This window comes from Parambassis ranga, unplaced genomic scaffold, assembly GCF_900634625.1.
Source record: "Parambassis ranga unplaced genomic scaffold, fParRan2.1 scaffold_24_arrow_ctg1, whole genome shotgun sequence".
NCBI lineage: Eukaryota > Metazoa > Chordata > Actinopteri > Ambassidae > Parambassis > Parambassis ranga.
The window spans coordinates 1,656,595-1,670,366 of NW_021144797.1; the positions used below are offsets into that span (position 1 = coordinate 1,656,595).

General features: G+C 44.3%; 4 non-coding genes across 4 annotated transcripts; all 4 read right to left on the reverse strand.

Annotated features, from left to right (window-relative positions):
• Positions 1-5,823: 5,823 nt before the first annotated feature.
• On the reverse strand, positions 5,824-5,905 carry trnas-uga (transfer RNA serine (anticodon UGA)). Its single transcript has one exon. It is a non-coding gene; the product is annotated as a tRNA-Ser (tRNA).
• Positions 5,906-6,462: 557 nt separating this feature from the next.
• Positions 6,463-6,535, reverse strand: trnav-cac (transfer RNA valine (anticodon CAC)). Its single transcript has one exon. It is a non-coding gene; the product is annotated as a tRNA-Val (tRNA).
• Positions 6,536-7,711: 1,176 nt separating this feature from the next.
• On the reverse strand, positions 7,712-7,783 carry trnae-cuc (transfer RNA glutamic acid (anticodon CUC)). Its single transcript has one exon. It is a non-coding gene; the product is annotated as a tRNA-Glu (tRNA).
• Positions 7,784-11,886: 4,103 nt separating this feature from the next.
• Positions 11,887-11,968, reverse strand: trnas-gcu (transfer RNA serine (anticodon GCU)). Its single transcript has one exon. It is a non-coding gene; the product is annotated as a tRNA-Ser (tRNA).
• Between the last annotated feature and the right edge of the window lie 1,804 nt (positions 11,969-13,772).

Consider the following 13,772-nt stretch of genomic DNA (forward strand, 5'->3'; position numbering starts at 1 on the left):
CCTCCTAGTGCTTCGGCCTTCACTGCATCAAAGAGTTCCTCCCTAACTCTCTGTAAGAGTTATAGATGTGTTTTTCTCTAAGTGTAAGCTTATATAATCAAATACATACATGGTCTGTATCATGTCATTGCGAAAATAACCTTGTATACTTCACAGAAGTTACATAAAGATATAATTTAAATCTCTCTCCTAAATGACACCTTAATCTGGGATTAATAATGAGTATAAAAGTAGCTGAAGACATAATTTAGTATTATAACACATACCTCCTTTATAGGGGCTGTCTTGATAACTGCCTCTCATTTCCACCTGTTGTCTGTTCCATTTGCACAACAGCAGCTGAAACTGATCCACAATCAGTGTTGATCCTAACTGGACAGGCTGGTTTCACACAAGTGTGACTGACTTTTTGGGGCAATATTATAACAAATACTTATGAGACAAGATATAAAAAGAAAGGTCAGTGCATCATGACTTCAGCTCCATTCAAAGCTTTAGGAGGCTTCATGGCCTCCATCACTCCATAAGACTGTTCCATCTGTTCTGCATCTCTGATATGTGCTGGGACGTGGTGGCTTGGATGTTTCACTGCAGCTCATCTAGTAATAATGTGTAACACATATATGAACATCAAGCTAATCATGTCATGCTAAACTGAGTCCTTTGAAGAGCAGAAGCTGTGAACAGACCTCATGGAGCAATGGTAGCACGTCTGAGTCCAGATCAGAAGGTTGCATGTTCAAATCATGTCAGGGTCACTGGTTTTATGTAATTTAGTCCTCTTTCTGTTCACACCAGGTCCACTAGAGCTCTCAGACTCCTCCACTGCACTGAAGTCTGGGTAGTTTTCACTTGAAGCAGAATGTCGGCTTTCTCCTGTGTTTTCTGGTTAAATTACTGCACATTCAGGGAAAATAGAGTTAGGGTTAAATAGAGCAAAAAATCCTGAGTCATCGATCTGCATTCGTTTAGAGGGCCGAAAGGGAGCAAGTGTGAAAACACCCTAAATTTTAATCTTAAGTGGGACCAACACTCCCCCGAGTAGCTTCTTCAGTTCTGCAGTGACAATGTTCTTCCTCAGCCAGTTGTTGTCTTTGTCTTGTTGTTTGTGGGTCTTGTTTTTGTGGCTTTGATGACAGCCCAGCTGGGATAGCCACAGGTTTGCAGGGCCTTCCTGATGTGATGTTGCTCCTTCTTCTTCTCCTCTGAGCTGGTCGGTACAGTTTGAGCTCTGTGCTGCAGCCATTGCGACAGCCATCGCACCTCAGAGTGACTCGAACCCACAACCTTTGAATCACTTCTCCTGTGTTTATCTAGAAGTCTAATGCACTATCCATTGAGCCACAGAGCCACAAAGCAGTCCATTTGTTTGTCCTAGAATGAAAGGCAGAAATCCGGAATAAGCAGCAGCATTCCAGAATAGTCAACAGAATTCCGGAATTATACGTAGAATTCAGGAGTAACAGTCAGTATTCTGGCAAGTCAGCAGTCCAGAAGGGAAGGCAACATCAGCAGTGGCTCAGTGGTAGAGCAGGATTGTGTGTCCTTGACCCACATTGCCTCCAGTGCTGGTCATTGTATGACACTGCTTGGCAGCAGCCTTAATTAATTTCCCTTCTGGGATTATTAAAGTATTTTTTAAAAAAAAAGTCAGCATAACAGAGGTTACAGCATCACTGAGTTTCCCCTCAGGGAAGCTGCTTTTTACTGCCACCCCTGGATATATGCAGTCCAGTGCAGTGTGGCATGCTCTGTTCTGTACAATGGAGAAACCAAACAACTACTCCAAACACTGGCCTTCAATGTTTGTCAAAGTTTGTCTTCAAACAAGATGCTTATGTTTAAGGCAAAAGCTGTGACAGAAACAAGTTCTTCTTCAAAGATACACAACTCCAACATCTTTGTGAAGTTTGTGGACGACACAACTGTGGTGGGTCTCATCTTCGGTGGAGATGAAACAAACTACAGGAAGATGTTGATGAAGATTCTCAGTCATCCAGGTCATCATACGTAGAGAAGATTGAAGCAAGGCGTCTACAGGAATGAGGTGCACCTTCTGGCCGAGTGGTGCAGGGACCACAACCTCTCCCTGAATGTGGAGAAGACAAAGGAGATGGTTGTGGACTACAGGAGAGCACACAGTCAGCACACCCCTCTGACCATCGACGGGGTTCTTGGGTGTGCACATCACTGAGGACCTCTCCTGGACTAACAACACTGCATCCCTGACCAAGAAGGCACAGCAGCGCCTCTACTTCCTCCACAAGCTCAAAAGAGCCAGAGCCCCTCCCTCCATCCTGTGCACCTTCTACAGAGGGGCTTTTGAGAGCATCCTGTCCAGCTGCATCACTGTGGTACGGAGCCTGCACCACCACCTGCAGGAAGACGCTTCATCGCATAGTGCTGCTCATAGCTGAGAGGATCATCAGCGTCCCTCTCCCCTCCCTCCAAGACCTCTACGACAGCCGTCTCATCCGAAAGGCCCTCCGCATCACAGGAGACCCCACCCACCCTTCACACCGCTTCTTTAGTCTGCTGCCATCAGGAAAGAGACTGCGCAGCCTCCGGGCCAGAACCAGCAGACTGAGGGACAGCTTCATCCACCAGGCTGTCAGGAAGCTGAACTCTCTCCCTGCTGTGCCCCACTTTCTCCCCCTTCCCTCTACAAAAGAACCCCCCCAAGTTAGGAACTCCGTGCACCAGCCACTTTACCCTGTGCATTCTCTTGCACCCTAGTCATGTCATCCAGTCTCATATAAGCTGCTATAACTTAAACCATTCCTGGACTGTTTACATTATGCCAACTGCACTGTCTTGCACTATACATCTTTTGCACTCTTACTGCATTGTGCCTTCATTTTTGTGCCTTGTATTTTGTGTGTGCCTCATTGTAGGTACATTTTTTTACACTTACACAAGTTTTTAGTTATATGTTATATATGGAGTGAAGAGTAACGCAATTTCGATTCTCTGTATGTCCAGCACATATAGCAGATTTGACAATAAAGCTGACTTTGAATTAAAACAAGTGAGTTGTAAAAAAAAAATTCACCCCCATACAATTGACACTAGAAGAGAACCTATCATTTGAGACCAGAATGTTTTTTTGTACCAGGCTGTAAACATGTTCATTTCTGCTGTGAAGTTGGACATTTTAACATAGGAGTCTATAAACACACATGAATTACAATTTTTCACACGTCGTTTTCACACATTCCAACTTAAGACTAGTGGTTAAGACCTTCAAAACTCAGTGTGTAACATTGTTGGTAAAAACTGTTTGCTTTGGCATGTTTGTAGAGAAGATTGAAGCAAGGCGTCTGGACTTGTAGAGTTTTCCTGAAGAGGTTTCGCTGCTCATCCAAGCAGCTTCATCAGTTGTTGATCTGTTGGTGGGGAAACATGGTTTATATGTGGTTGCAGACCTCAGTGGGTGGTCTGGATAAAACTCACAAACAATAGCACTAAATGTTTCCATAATTACCTGTGATGATCTGGCTGCCTGTGCCAGGTGTGTCTAATGACTGGCTAACGACTATGAGACTGCTGGTAGACAGCCCATTGTTCTTGCTGTTAGCATGTGACTTGGAGTGAAACTTCCTGGGAATGGATGAAATAACTGCTTTGTATGTGGTAAAAAGATGAGGCCACCACCTCGAGAAGGTTTACATTTACAGGAATAATCTTCAACCCAAATAGGTTCATATTCCAATTTAGACCGTGTAAACAGCAGTCTGCTCAAACTCCTAGAAGCAATCATTCTAGAACTGATATTGTTTCTTCAAGAGAAGAAGTCTTTGCACTGAGGACTAACGTCGGAAGTAAAGGCTGCACGTAGACATTTTAAGCCAATGACCCCCTCGGCAATAATAAGGAATGTCAACTCACTACTGAATAAGATGGATGAGCTGTTTGCGCTTAACAATCAACAGAGTTAGCGTGAGTGCAGCTTATACATCTTCACAGAGACGTGGCTCACTGATATGAGACCGGATGCTAATGTGGATCTACCAGGCTTTACTGCTGTGAGAGCCAACAGAGACACGAACGCTTGTGGGAAGAGCAGAGGTTCATCATATATGTGAATGAACGCCCAGGACATGTCTCAGTGAAAAAGGTACTGTGTTGTCAGGACTTGGAACTGTTAGCCTGCGGCCATATTACTTGCCGAGGGAGCTAAGTCATGTGATCGTGCTCTGTATTTACGCCCCACCGAGCGCGGACGCATCAGCTGCCTATGAGAAGATACACACAGTAACAGCAAGACTGCAACCACAGTACACCCCCCTGGTCAAAAGGATGTCTAAAACCACACGTTCAATCAGGAAGTGGTCAGCTGAGGCAGAGGATGGTCTGAGGGACTGCTTTGACACCACTGACTGGGATGTAATGCTAAAAACACATGCTGTCCTACCCACCATCCGCCTCTGCTTGAAACTACTGTTGGTAAGTTTTCTGTCTTCTATTTAATAAGTTTATTTTCTTTATGTGAAACAATGTGCATGCCTTAAGATAAATGGACCTTGAGTTTAAGAAGAAGTGTCAGTCATTGTTCACATTGGGGTAGACAGGCTACAAGCAGCTAAGATTAGTTAGCATTCGTTGTAGCTAATGTCTATGGTCGCGTCATATAGCTGTCAGAGGTAAGTGGTAAACACGGTTAGGACTTGGAGGTTTCTACACAGGCACGATGAATTCATCCTTAACACACTGAGAGCGCAGCTCGCCGCCAGCTAACGCAATCCAAAAGTGCTTTGCTTTACTTTTGTAGCGTAGCTGGCAGGCTAACGTTAGCCCAGAGCTAACGCTCTGTGTTAGCCTGAGCAGCACTTGTATGCAGGGGTACAGTGTTAGGGTTAAAATTCCCCTTGTTTCTTTTGATCACCTCCCGAGTTGGTTTATGAGGAAGGAGCGGATAAATTCTGGTCTCAAGATTACAATTTATTGAACAATGAGGCAGATTCTGAGTCACAGAGCTCTGGGTTGTTGCACACAAAGAACATGGGGAACATGCAACAGTTATACCTGCAGTAGCCTCCCCCCCTAATCAAGTCACACCCTCTTCTAGCCGGTCACAGACCCATCTGTCTTCTGATTATACTTTGAAGTTCTGATGTTGACTTCCTGGTGTGTGGGATGCTAGCTCAGGACTCTCTCCACATCAGAGTCTCTTGTATTGGGAAGGTCCCAGACATCAATGTTGAATGGAAAAAGGCAACGGGATTTGTTACTTTAGTGAGAAACAGGAGGTCGGGTGTCCCAGGGAAGTAACAATGATTAAAGGAGAGGCTGCATGTACAGATATTAAAATTTCCATCACGACCCAGGTTGGTTCTGTCCATGAGTGCATGGTCTTGTCCAGTTTGTCCTGTCCAGTTTGGTGTTGGTGCTCCTTTACTTGTTTCCATTTCATTCGCAGGTAAATCTGCACCGACCCGAGTCTCCGTTTGACAGACAGCTATCACAGAAAGTTGCCGACAGCTGAGCAAGTAGTCACGTGCCAACATGGCACACGTTGAATTGCTTCCAAGCCGGCTGTGTTCACGATCACATGGTCGTTTGAGACTACAAGCCTTCACTGTCCATTCTACCCTGTTTACTTTATTAGGAAGGTGCTCTACAATTGTGCCAACAAGCAGGCAATTAAACCCCTAACCCGACAGCGGCCTGTGACATCATGGAAGTCAGCATTCTGAAATGGAAGGCAACATTCTCGGTCCAGCAATTTTAAAATGATAGTTTTTAGAAGTGTCAGATTGACTGTGCCACGGTTTGGTCCTCAGACATGGAGGAGCATAAGGTGATCTTGGAGATGAAAAGATCCGTTGTTGGCAGGATTTGAACCTGCGCGGGGAAACCCCAATGGATTTCAAGTCCATCGCCTTAACCACTCGGCCACAACAACTGTATGATTTGCTGTACCATTGGGGATACAGTACAGACAATGACATTTATGTAAGCTAGAACAACAAAATCAATTGTGAATAGAAAATAAATCAAATATGTCAAGGTGCTTTAACATGAAAATAAGTTGTTCACTGGCGCTCCTCATACAGACCAGGAGTCAGGTGTGTGCACAGCTTGTTTACGGTGAGGGCAGCTACTGAGAACATGTGTTCTATTCAACTAGCATCCTGATTAAAAAGAAAGAAAGACATTCCAAGTACTTCATGTGAGCTGCGTATTCACAGAATATATTCACATATTCTGACGGAGCACTGCTACATGTCAAGTCAAGCCTAAGACAAAAACTTCTCCACCCTAACCAAAAGGCATGGTGCCGTAACATTGAGGATGAGGAAGAGGAGTTGTTCTCAGCTAACCAACGTGCAGCAGCTGATCAATGAACACAGCTGCACTGCTTCCTGACCCAAACTGGGCCAGCTCTCCTCCTGCAGCCGCCTTTTCAGTCTGAATGCACTTCTTTCTTCATCAGTCTTACTATATCCCTGTACAATGTTCTGTTTCTGCCAGGTTTCGCACCAGGGACCTTTCGCGTGTGAGGCGCATGTGATAACCACTACACTACAGAAACTCACAATATGTTTACTTCAGAAAATAGGGTGACCTTGGTGTCACTGATTTCACGTCTGAAATAGTTTAGTGCTCCTGTTGAAGTCTGTTAGTCTAGGGTTATCATTTTTTTGTTTTCCGACGAAATGACAGGTGTGTTAAACTTTTCCAGGGCTGGTTGAGAAACAGTGTGACTTTAGTATGAACACACCTTACGCAAGCCACGCTGGAAGGGTGTGCTTACTCTGTCTCTGAGAAGCATCTGTGACACTCCTTTGAGGACAACAATGTTCACATTTTAGACAGAGAGGAAAGGTGGTTTGAAAGAGGAGTCAAGGAAGCATCTATGTTAAGCTGACATGCAAGCTTGCTAACAGCAAGAACAATGGGCCGTCTACCAGCAGTTTCACAGTCGTTAGCCAGTCATTAGACACACCTGGCACAGGCAGCCAGACCATCACAGGTAATTATGGAAACATTTAGTGCTATTGTTTGCAAGTTTTACCCAGACCACCCACTGAGGTCTGCAACCACATATAAAACATGTTTCCCACCAACAGTTAGAACTGATGAAGCTGCTTGGATGAGCAGTGAAACGTCTTCAAGAAAACCCTACAAGTCCAGACCACTGACAGTAAAAACTATGGACAGAGCCTCCGTGACGTCACCCGTTTGTTTCTGAAGAGCCGTTTTGAGGCTCGGTGGGAGGTTCCGGGACGTGATGACCGCCGCCATGTTGGCAGCGTCACGTCAAGTAAAACTCCGAATATGGACAAAGAGGGGGAGCACGAGCGGGGTTTAGGGGGGCGGGCGATCGTGGAAGCAGGAAACTCACGCTGTGATACGTCAACTGTCTGTCACTCAAGCGGCAACGCCCATAATTAGGCGTAATTTTAAGTCAGAATACCATTGAAACGAGTTGTAAACGGCCATTTTAACATGGGAGTCTATGGGAAATTACTCGCTTTTGGAGCCAACCCCCAGCTGTTGCAGCGTGAATTACAAGCTTTGACACTTCCGCATGGGCTTCCGCTTTGAGCCCCGAAGGTTGCCGCTTGGTCCAGACGCCTTGCTTCAATCTTCTCTAAGTATGATGACCTGGATGACTGAGAATCTTCGTTGACACGAGGTAGGACTGTATTAATGACTGGAAGGAAATTAATATTTCCTTCCAGTCCCAATTTCCCAATTTTAAAAATTCCCTGGCCGGGAATTGAACCCGGGCCACGGCGGTGAGAGCGCCGAATCCTAACCACTAGACCACCAGGGACACTGGGTTGGTTTCACTTGAGCAGTTGTTCCACAGACTTCTGATGATGTGATATATGACCTACTTTTGGTATGTCAGGACACATCACGGAGAGGAGCTGGAGGATCTGAGGGGCCTTTGTGCTTCATGGTCTAAAAACAGTTCTAAGAGGCAAGTCCGGGTCAAACAGGTTAAGACACACAGCAATGCCTGACCTAACTCTGTGCTGAACATACCTGCACACACAGACAAATCATGTGAAGAGCACAGGGCCTGCCTACAATCAGACACGGGTGCAGCACGTTAGGGCAGGGCAGCTAATCAGCGGGGGACAAGCACACAGAGGTGGGAGAGCAGAGAGGAAGCAGCAAAACACACGGGACCAGGAGTGGATCCGTTGTTGGACCATGCTGATTTTTGAACAAATGAATATGACAGGAATTGGAATGCTGGCGTTCTAGTCTGCTGCAAGTCCATGCAGAGCTTTATAAAGAATAACAGTCATTACTGTGGAACAGAATTCAGCTCCCCCTGAATGGAAGGCAACATTTTTGGAATGAAAGTCAGCATAACAGAATGAAAACTTTTAGTTTAGAAGCAGCCGGAAATCATGAGTGTGGTTAGTGCTTGCAGCAGTCACACTCGTGATTTCCGGCTGCTTCTAAACTAAAAGCATCATATCTGATGTCATGTTTGGCTCACACTGTGTCAATGATCCATCACAACTATATTCAGAGACAAACAGACAAATATGGGTCAAAGAGGAAACAGCTGTTCCGAACTTTGCTCAGATTATTGTTAAGAGCAGGATGATGGTCAAGCTGACATTAACTGTTCGGAGCTAGCTTGTTTTCTGGCCATTCGTATCAATGTAAAGTAGAAGTGGCACATGGATGAACGCTGGCTTTCATTCTGAAAACCTGCGTTTCATTCTGTTATGCTGACTTTCATTCCAAAAATGTTGCCTTCCATTCAGGGGGAGCTGAATTCTGTTCCACAGTAATGACTGTTATTCTTTATAAAGCTCTGCATGGACTTGCAGCAGACTAGAATGGCAGCATTCCAATTCCTGTCATATTCATTTGTTCAAAAATCTTTACAGCTTGAAGAAAGCAGAAGCCAATGAGCTGATTTTGGAGACTCTACACTCAACAAGACTGAAGCTCATGAACAATCAGTCAATCAATCAAGCTTCAGTTGTACAGCAGCTGTCAGGCAGAGCAGCTGCAGTTCAAGCTGCTGTTTACAAGCTGTTTACAGAGAGAAGCAAGAAAACAACAGTCAGCATCATCTTCCATAAAAACACATGACAATGACATGTGAGACAGAGAGTTTATGATCCATCAATTTTAAAGCATTGGATTCCACAAAAAGCATATTAGTATGTTCACGGTATGAGGCTTTGTTTATGATTCTTATTGCTCTTTTTTGAAGCTTCACTATTGGATCAATAATTGTTTTACCAATATTTCCCCAAATTTCTGCACAATATGACATGTATGGTAACAGCAGTGATGAGTACAAGATAAACAGACATTTCTTGTTTAATTCGTTCTTAATTCTATAGATTATGCCTATAGCTTTACATAGCTTACTTTTGATGTATTCTATATGTGGTTTCCAACAAAGTGTGTGGTCTATTGTAACTCCTAAGAACTTATTCTCATACACCCATAAACTGACCATGAACTTATTTGGGTTAAAGATTAATCCTGTTAACGTAAACATGAGGCAGCTATCCAATCTACTGAAGTTCAAAGATGAGGGCTTGTCCGGGATTTGAACCTCATGGCTGACAGGACACACACATTTACATCAACACACACAGGCGACCGCGTGTGGATGAACACACACTGACCCCTAAAACCAGATAAACACACACATCAAATGTGGTGAGATCACTATCATTAGTCCTGGGTCAGTCTGCTGTGGAGTCCATTTGCTTTGTCATTTACTATTCTTTGTTGTGTTTCCGTCTCTTGCTTCCTGTCTATTTATTTATTTTTATTTACATATTATTGTGTTATTTGTGTCTAAAGGGCCATTTCCATCACGTTGCAGTCAGTTTTGTGTGCTGAAAGCAGTGCAGGAGCTGCTACACGTCCTCATTTGATCAGTTGATATGACAGATTTTCTCATCGCTGTCAGCATGAACTGAACAGCTCTGCAAAGTACATCAGCAGTTTAGTCACAGACGTCTCTTCTCTTATCATTTCCACACTGAAGCACCTGAATGTGTGACAAGTTGTGTTCACTGTCACACTAGTGAGAGCTCTTTAAGCACTTACTCAAACAACTCAGAGTGACAAGCCATGGCTTTCAACAGGCCCAAAGAGCCGTATGCCTCCATAAAGAGCAGAGAGCTGCATTATTGATGAGGCTGAGGTGACACTTGGTGTTTTCTGGTGGAGGTTCATTTTTTTTAAATTATTTTAGATACTTTAATAATCCCAGAGGTAAATTGCTTAAGGCTGCAGCGTCACACAATGACCAGCAAGGAGCGCCACTGGAGGCAGTGTGGGCAAAGTGCCCACACACAACAATGACTAGGGAGAAGCTGTGTGTGTGTGTGTGTGTGTGCGTGCGTGTGTGTGTGTGCACGCGCGTGTGTGCGTGTGTGTCAGATCAAATATCTTTAACCTGCTTTTAATAATAATTTGTTTTGCACAGTATACCCAATAATAGCCTATTCCTTGGTTTATATCACTATGTATTAACACATACAACAAGGTATTGGTTCCTTAGGAAAATAGAAACTTTTCTAGCTGCTTCTAAAATTACAAAATCCAAAAACATAAGAAACCACCAGAGTAAACTGAATGAACACATTGCAAACGAAAGACACAAAAAGACTAAACCTCTACAAAACAAACAAGACATGGACTGTGTGTAATATAAATATACAAACTAATGTGATTTGATCAGAACATTTTAAAAGACAGTGATGATCTGTTCTTATTGTCTAAACAGGAACAGTTGAAGCTCAGCTTGCAGCCCCTGTATCTCAGGCTTCTCAGCTTCTCTTCAGATGTTTGGACGTTTCTGCTGGAACCTCTCATTTAATGACTCACATTTAGAACTTTTGACTTTATGTGGAGGAGGGATTTTGGAATGAGGAGGCTGCAGCCTGCGATTCCACCACTAGATGTCAGCATTGCACAGCATTGGTGGTTCAGTTCAGATTGAGAGAATGCAAAGAGTGTGCAAAGCTGTCATCAAAGCAAAAGCTGGCTGCTTGGAAGAATGTCAAACATCAAACATATTCTGCTTGGTTTAACACTTTGTGTTCACTGCATCATTCCACATGTGTTCCTTCATAGCTCTGATGTCTTCAGGATGAAGCTACAATGTAGAAAGTCATAAAAACAAAGACAAACCACTGAGTGACTTTTGACTGGTACATTTAAAATGTCATCATATGTCCTAACCAGCAGGGGGAGCACTGATCATAAACTCTCTGTCTCACACGTTATTGTCATGTGTTTTTATGGAAGATGATGCTGACTGTTGTTTTCCTCATCATCCAGCTACACCCTCCTTCCTAAAATGCAGGCTGGAGGATGCAGGCATCAATCCCCCTACCTCTCGCTAGTGACGAATTGGAAGCATCAGACTTTTAATCTGAGGGTCCAGGGTTCAAGTCCCTGTTTGGGCAGAACACTTTGTACTCCCTCTTGCTTGTACTCCCCTTCCCTCTGTTAATGTGCTTGGACAGAGCTCTGTGAACAGCCAGCCTCTTTGTGTCTTGCCCTCCTTGTGCAAGGTGTCAATGGTCGTCTTTTGGGCAACTGTCAAGTCAGCAGTCTTCCTGTGGTTGTGCAGCCTACAGAACTAGACTGAGACCATTTAAAGGCCTTTGCAGGTGTTTGCTCATTATCTGGTTAGAGTGGCTCCAGGTGTCTTCAATGTTGAACCTTTTCACATATTCTCATTTCCTGACCTACTGAATGTGGGTTTTCCATTAATGCCTACAGCTGGACCAATGCACAGACTGTGGACTTCTCCATAGACTGATCTGTGTAGATAGGACACCAGTATTACTGTCCAAACTGTCTTAAGTTGGAATGTTTATGACACCATCAACTGATGATCCTGTGTCAGGACGTTGACCTTAAAATACAAAACGACGAGGATGGGATTCGAACCCACGCGTGCAGAGCACAATGGATTAGCAGTCCATCGCCTTAACCACTCGGCCACCTCGTCTGTTTGATTAACATGTTTTCACGGCTTCGAGCGAAAATAAGCTGCAAAACTTGAACAAGGTCACAGCTTTTGCCTTAAACATAAGCATCTTGACAAACTTTGACAAACATTGAAGGCCAGTTTTGGAGTAGTTGTTTGGTTTCTCCATTGTACAGATCAGAGCATGCACACTGCACGACTGCAGATATGAGCTTTCAGCTATCAGGCACCGCTATTATGGAACCAGTTACCAATCTGGGTCCGAGAGGCAGACACTGCCTCCACCTTTAAGACTAGACTTAAAACTTTTCTGTTTAGTAAGGCGTACAGTTAGCCTTAGACCTAGTGTGTAGCACAGCTATGCTGCTCTAGGCCTACGTTGTCGGGGGGCACAAACATGATCCACTGAGCAGTTTCCCTCTCACCCTCTAACCTCTCCTTTTCTCTCCTTAGTCTGGCTCACACTGGTCTCAAGACCTGGATGATGACCTGCAGTCCGGCCCGTGAAGTCTCTCTTGCTCTACGTTGTCGGGGGGCACAAACATGATCCTCTGAACACCCTCTGACCTCTCCTCCACTCTCCTTAGTCTGGATCATACTGGGTAATATCGTCTCATAATCTGTGTTAACTGTCTTCCTTGTAGTTCTGTGCCTCGCTCTCGCTCTCTCTCTTTGCAGGTCTCAAGACCTGCATACTGACCTGCAGTCTTGTTTGTTTCTCCATTGTACAGATCAGAGCATGCCACACTGCACTGGACTGCATATATCCAGGGGTGGACTGCATGTGTCCAGGGGTGGACTGCACATATCCAGGGGTGGACTGCATGTGTCCAGGGGTGGACTGCATATATCCAAGGGTGGCAGTAACTATTGTAATTAAGTAGTTTTTCTGGGTACTTGTACTTTATTTTTAAGCCAGTACTTTTACTTGTACTTAAGTACAAATGTAACAAAATAATGTACTTCGCTATTTTTAACATCACAATTCGTTACTGAGTACACATTTTGAATAATGACCGGCCTTTTCTTAACCAATAAAGATACCAGTTACAAACTGACCAACATGGCTGACATTTGACTGACTGACTGACAGACAGTCCGTCCTATGACAGCCAGGTGCACGGTCACTGAAGGGGACATCTGATTGGACCCTTGGCCCTGATATAAAAACCGTGTGGCGCGAACGACGGTCAGACCCTCCTTCATCAGCTTATGAGAGGTAAGACGCGGTTTGCTCCTCCCGCTTGCTGTTAGCTTCCTAGCTTAACATAGTCATGCTGATAATGTTGCTACATGTTTAAAAACGTTTCATACATTGGTGTTATTGTGCAGTGTGGAGACAATGTGGATGTGCTGTGTGTATTTGTCCAATAACCTGCTCTGCTGTGAGTCTAATGGTTGGCCTGTTTAACATGTGCTGCTGTTTCAAATGTGCTGAGCTCTGTTGATGGAATGTTCTGGAACAAATGTCTCTTAAAGCTCTTCTCATGGTGCTGGCTGCTTTTTGGAGATTATGGTGTGTTTTACAAACGGTCTGTGCCGTGCTGGTTTGGTACAGACAGGCGTGGCTGTTAGCCTGGGGCTGCTAGCATGTGGCTGCTAGCCTGTGGCTGCTAGCATGTGGCTGTTAGCCTGTGGCTGCTAGCCTGCTAATGGAAAAGTACTGTGGCTTATGTTAATCAGGTGCTAAATGGAGCAGGGCTCATTCATTTTAACAGTGAACTGAGAATATAAGCATTGCTTAATATTGCTGAAGCTCTGTAATGATGTGGCAGTTTCATGCTGTCTTCTCTCTGCATATTGCTAATATTAAATTAAATTAATT